The following is a 6663-nucleotide window of genomic DNA, read 5'->3' as shown; positions in this document are numbered from 1 at the left end:
TTTTTGTATAAAAGTAAATTTATCAAAATTTACTCTTTTCTCATAATCAATTAATTATACATAATTACAAAATTATTTCTCATGAATATGATCAAAATCATTCTTTTTGCATAGGATGTCCAATCCTAGAATATGGTATGAAGTCCTTTTTTAGCATTATGCATAAAAATAAGATATGTATTATTTTTTCAAAATTTTGCCATAGCTTCGCTCTACTATTACTGATAATTCTTAATTTTTTCTAAAGAATAAAAGCTAGTAATGAAAATATGATAGTAGTTCCTCTTTTATGCTTAAAATCAAACTATGAATTTAAATCATAATTTTAACCATAATCATAAACTTAATTATGATTATCCCACTAGATTAAGCTAATTTCATTATTTCTCTTTTTTCAAATTGATAGGATAATCTATTTCTCATTTAGAATCAATCAAAGTAGTTTTTAACTACTTATAAATAATCTAAAAGAAATAACCATTATTTGTTAACACATAATCATAAAAATACCATTTTCTTAATCTCTAGCTTATCAAGCCTAGAGTTTAGCTCTGAATTAAGAGACTATCATTGAGAAGCATCCTTTTTCAAGAGATTTAGCCATAAGTATGGCTATTCTTTTAGAGAGAGAGAGAGATTTACTTAAAGAAAGCATTACAAATAAGCATAAAAGATTTACTTTCTCTTAATTAAGCATTAAGACTTTAAGGAAAAGCTTGATTTGAATTAAAACAATCATTTAGAAAGCTTCTCAAGCTTGAGAGGGGTTGAGGAGAAGAAAGTTATTGAGAAAATTAGAAAAAAACCATTAAATTTTATTTTACCTCCAAGTTGGCTTGATTCTCTAATTGCAATGAAGTCCCCGACCAATCAATTGGTCCACCAAGAGAAGAAGAGCAACTCCAAGAGTTGTTGTAGAGAGAGGAAGCTCCAAGCTCCCAAGAGAGAGGAAAATTTAAAGGATAATAGAAAATATGATTATTTTAATATAATAATGGCATAGTATAGCTCCAATATTCAATTACAAATGACTAAGGGTCTATTTATAGGTGAGGGAGGCCACTAACCAAATCCAATTGGGTTCTAGAATTTTCGAGGTTGAGTTTGACTCAATTTGGACAAGATTTGGACCAGTTTGGCTCCCTTTTTTATTTGGTTTGATGTAGGAGAGAGAAGAGATAAAAATATCACAAATTTTTTTGAATTAAAAATCCTTCCACATGTGAAAGAGGTGCCTACCTCAAGAATCCCCCTTTCCTTACCAAGGTGTCAAAAATGCATCATTAATTGGACCATAATCCAATTGGCCCATTGGAACGTTAATTGGACCATAATCCCAAAATTTCTAAAAATGTAGACCCTCAGGCTAAGGTCCCTTATACACATTTTCAATTAATTCCTAATGCACATTGGAAAGTTCAATTTAAACTTCTGTTTCAGAGGAATCCATTTTAGACACTAGGAGGATTTTTATATCCAAATATATCTCAATTTAGGATTATCTCTCTCTAAACATTTTCTCTCTTTAGGCCAAAACATGGTAAATCAAGATCTTTCTTCTATTTTAGAGAGGGGAATAATTTCAAGAACAGAAGGGGAGGTTCTTACACCTTTACACCTCAAAATCTGGAGGGAGGAATCTTACACATGTCTCCAAAGTTTTGGCCCCTCTCTACTTTTGCCTCTTTCCTCCACCTAGATAGTTTTCTTTTATCGAGCAGAAGTGTGTTAGCCAAGACTCTGTCACAATTTCTTGCCACCCAATGTATCTCCAAACAAAGCTGAATCCATTGCTACTTCTTTTGCCATTTTTTTGTATGGCCTTTGGTCGCCCTTAAAGATCCTTTCTTACCAGGTTCTCTACTCTACTCTTCGCATCATTCATTGAGCTGCTCTTGGCAGCTCCCTCCACAACTGGATGCATGTGAAACCCAATATAAATGAATCCATGGGATACTTTTTGCTCACCAATGTCCTTTAGTAGGTAGCATATAATAAGCTTGCAAGGACACTCAGACACATTTGGGAGGGGCACAGTAGAAAAAGCACTTAACAATTCCAAAGTTCTTCATAAACATACCAACAGGACAAACCTTGGACAGACGGCCAACCCAATGAGTTTCGTTTCTTATTTTTTTATTCTTTGAAAGCCCTAGCAAGAAGCATTTATACACTGCAAGTATCCCCACCACATTTTCTTATTCTCACTTTACCTTGAAAGCCTGACACATTGGAGGTGACCTCATCAACCCAAACATGCCCATCAAACTTGGTCTCCATCCCTACTATGTTTCACCCTTCTTTGTGATCAGAGGAAGCTCAAACATCACATTCCCATCATACCTAGATGGGAGCTCTTGAACTTGCTCTATCTTGCCTATCAGTAGTAGGAAGCTCAAAAGGAGGCTATTTTTCTTGGGCAAGTTTCTAAACTCATGACACTTAAGTATGAACTCTCAGAACCACCACCCACACTACTCACTCCTTACCTCTCTAATGACTCTAAATATCCTTCATTTTCTACCATGCATGTTTCCTGTGCTTTGAAAGTCTCCTTGGTCTCAAAGTTAAAACCCAATCAGCTTTATTGTTTTCTCTAGTCTCTACCACCTGTCACCTCATCCTTACTACTTTCCATTGCTTCCACCTTGTAACCATTACTTCCAAGAAACTTTGTTCCCAGAGACAATGAAGCACCTGCCAAACTAGATGTCTAAGTGGAAAGCACCCCCAGAGCTCCCATTGATTCTAGGAAGTTCATAGGACAATCCATCGTATTCCCCCCCAACTAACTGATGCACAAAAGCTATTTGCTCATTGTAGGAAAATAAAGCAGCCAACTCTTTATGCAGACGCCTCCACAGCCCCATGCTCTGTGGTAATCTCTATCTCTTTGATTTTTTTTTCATCTCAAATCAGAGCAAACTCCATAGTTTTGCTAACCATGATAAAAACTCCAGCCGAACTTCCACCAAAAGGGTTTAATCATAAATAGTTATGAGTCGTGAATTAGTAATAATGGCAATGAGGTAGAATCTGTCAAATTATTTTGTACATTGATGGTAATGATAGCGGGAAAAAGATATGGCATCAACAACATTACTCACAAATTTAATGAAAAGTATTCTTTAAAAAAGCACGTTAAGAATTTTATCAAACTATTTTACTTATAAATTATCTCAAATATGATTATAAACATATATCCAATATCCATAAACTGTTTTAATAAAATATCTTTCATGGAAAACTTATTATCTAATATACGTTTTGCTAAGATATTTAATAAAGAAACTTTTGAGTGAAATATCTAATATACATTTTAATGAAATATCTTATATCGACAACTAATTAGATAATATACATTTTGCTAATATAGTTCCAATGGCTATTATAGCAATCGTAGGGCTAACATCATAAAATTAGTTCTTCTTAATTGTCATTCTAAAGTCAACTTATTACATGATATTTATATTGCATGTCAAGATTGTGTAAGAAATCTGCATGTCATTCAATGAAATATAATATTCCAACACTTTGAACAATTTAACAAGCTTTAATAAGTTTAGTACAATATTCAATACTTTGTACCTCTCAATATCCATTTAGTATTTATTAGTCAACAAATAATATCAATTTAAATTATAAAATAATATAAAGTCAAAAATTGTGAAGAGCTATTTAAAAAGTATACATTATATCTATGTGATTTATCAACTAATATCAAATAACAATAACTCAATCTATTATCTCACTGATGTAAATATCATACTCAAACCCACCAAATGCATTAAATAACATCTAACAGCCTAGAAGTTAACATTCTATAATTTGATTAAGTCCAAGTTTATCAAAGAGATTAAGGTCTAGCTAGTTTTGCATATGAGACTAAGGTCCAAAGTGAGAAGCTGTGTTAAAAATTGGCTTGTAGAGATGAAGCGTGGAGGTAGAAGAAGGGGCTCTACATCATCTGTGGTGGTAAGTTTACATATCCCTCTCCTATCCTCTGTGGTGGTAAGTGTTCGGATCTTTGTCTTAGACGGTCTCTTTGTATGTGTGGGTATTAGCCATGGGGGGTAGTTCTCAGGCAAACTACCCCCCTAGAAGGAGTAAAAGGAATTTCGCCACCATGAGCTTCTCTCATGGTGGATAATTCCTCAAAGAAGGGACCAAGGGATAGTTCACTGCTACAAACTACCCCTAGTGTTGATTTTTGACTAGGTGCAAAACAATAGAAAATGCCCGTTATGGGCATTTTCTACTATTTTACACCCATTTTGTTAAGAGCTTTGAGGTTGATGGTGTTAGCTATTTTGCATGAATGAAGTCTTTGCATGTTTTAGAGCCCAAAATCTCTCTTCTCTTGTGAATGGAAAGCCTCATAAAAGCTTGCTTTCTCTCATAGTATGGGGATAGGGCAAGGATTTCAATTGGGGTGTCACACAGAGTTTGTAATATGGTCAAGAGCCAAATTTTATATTTGTATATGCATCATTGTTTTGTGTATAATATTTGGTTGAGACCACTTAAACACCTTTTCTCAAAGCTTAAGAGAGAGCATAATATGAACCCATTCCTTCTATTTATAGAGCAAGGGGGATATTTTCATAGCACAGGTTATTGAAGGAAAGAAAAAAATCCTATTCAGGTAGGAAAATCAAACAATACAAGGGTTTATGGTGCAGAGTCATGCAGCCGGCAAAGAAGGGAGGGGTAAGCCATGTTTCTCCTCTGATTTGTTGGCTTTGATGCAATTGAAGAAGTGTAAATTTGTATATTCATATGTGCTTTGTGCAAGTCATGGGGTTAGTTTGCTGGTGAACTACCCTTAGAAGGAGAAAATCATGTCGGTTTTGGTTTTTTGTACAAACAATGGACGTGTTATTGATGAAACAGTTGTGAGAATAAGATGAGCTTCACGGGGCAATGATGGCCCTTGGTTCATGCAAATATGACTTACAGGTTCATAGCATTAGCATGCACACATCATGAAAGCTCCATGCCACTCTCTTTACCATGCATGGTAGCCACTCATACCGGTTGAAAGTTGGGACATTAGTTGATGTTTGAGAGATAGATATGGCTTAACTTTGAATGTGAGAAATGCAATAGTCTAGTTGGGCTATTTAAATGGGTAGGCATTGCTGCTATCTCTAAACTTTGGGTGTATTTGATGAGCAGTTGTTTGTTTGAAACTAGCCTTGGTGATTGACTTGAAAGTCCCTGTGAAGGCTGAACAATGTGGGTAGCTATGTGATTCTACATTATTCATCATGTCCTTACTGTGGCATGCTCTTAACAAGCCCTCTATCTTATATGGTGCGTAGATGCTCAACAACTGGTAGTTTGTGGGCTTCAATGCAATTATTGCAGATACGAATACATTAACCAATAATGTTTATGCATGTATGAAAGTTTGGATATGTGGAACTTGATTGCTCTATTGAGGGGATGTGAATTGCCCACAAAGAATTACATGACGAAGAAAATTACCTTGATAAATATAGAAAGCCATGTTTGGCAATGGATAAGCATGTTTTCTTAAATGTAAACATTGAATGCTCTTTTGTGAGCATCGGAGATCATGAGGTGGTCTTCGTGTAAGGATACCATTCCTGTATGGATGAATTCTTGATTTCACGATTGTTAACAAGTATTGCAACTGTCAGATCTCTTGTAGACATTTCTTTATCCCATCTTTGTTAAGTTGTCCTTTGGGATGCATGTGCATGCGTGCACAAATGCATTGGTGTGTGCACCATGAATTCACTGTGCTGACAAGCAGTGCAGCTCTCAAATCTTTTGGGCATTTCTTCATCACATCTTAGTTAAGTTGTGATCTTTGGGATGCATGTGGATGCTAACCATAAGGTTAGGTGATCTAATCTTGGGCTAATAGAAGATTCCATAAGGTTAGGTGATCTAATCTTGGGCTAATAGAAGATTAGAAAAGAAGGCTGATTCTATTAGCCCAAGATGCATGTGGATGCTAACTATAAGGTTAGGTGATCTAATCTTGGGCTAATAGAAGATTAGAAAAGAAGGCTAATAGGTGATCTTTGGGATGCATATGGATGCTAACCATAAGGTTAGGTGATCTAATCTTTGGGATGCATATGGATGCTAACCATCATAAGGTTAGGTGATCTAATCTTGGGCTAATAGAAGATTAGAAAAGAAGGCTGATTATAGTGGCCTAAGGTTATAAACACTTATAAGTTAATAATCCCATAAGTGATTGCTTTATACTTTTATGGGGGATTACTATATTTGAGTGGATTTATTATGTGTGTTATTGTCTTGAGAACAAGATTGGTATGTACCTAGACCAAGAGTATTGACCCACGGCCACTCATGGATATGTCCATCCTTGATGTAGATAGGTTGCCAAGGCTTTGGCTAGGCAAACCAGAAGCTGCTGCGTATATGCTTTTGGGGGTAGTTCTTCGGCGAACTTCCCCTAGAGACTATGCCCCCTATAAGTGATTGCTTATACTTTTATGGGGGGATTACTATATTTGAGTGGATCTATTATGTGTGTTATTATCTTGAGAAAAAGATCGGTGTTAACCAAATCAACATGCTACCTTGCACATGAGAGGGAGAGAAGAAGAGAAAGTTGCCATCCAAGGGGGGGTCAGTTCGGAGACTAGCACTTATAGTCAA

The sequence above is a fragment of the Cibotium barometz genome, chromosome 8 (genome assembly GCF_041138505.1).
Source record: "Cibotium barometz isolate CiBa-2024 chromosome 8, ASM4113850v1, whole genome shotgun sequence".
NCBI lineage: Eukaryota > Viridiplantae > Streptophyta > Polypodiopsida > Cyatheales > Cibotiaceae > Cibotium > Cibotium barometz.
Note: the sequence above shows the minus strand (reverse complement) of the source record.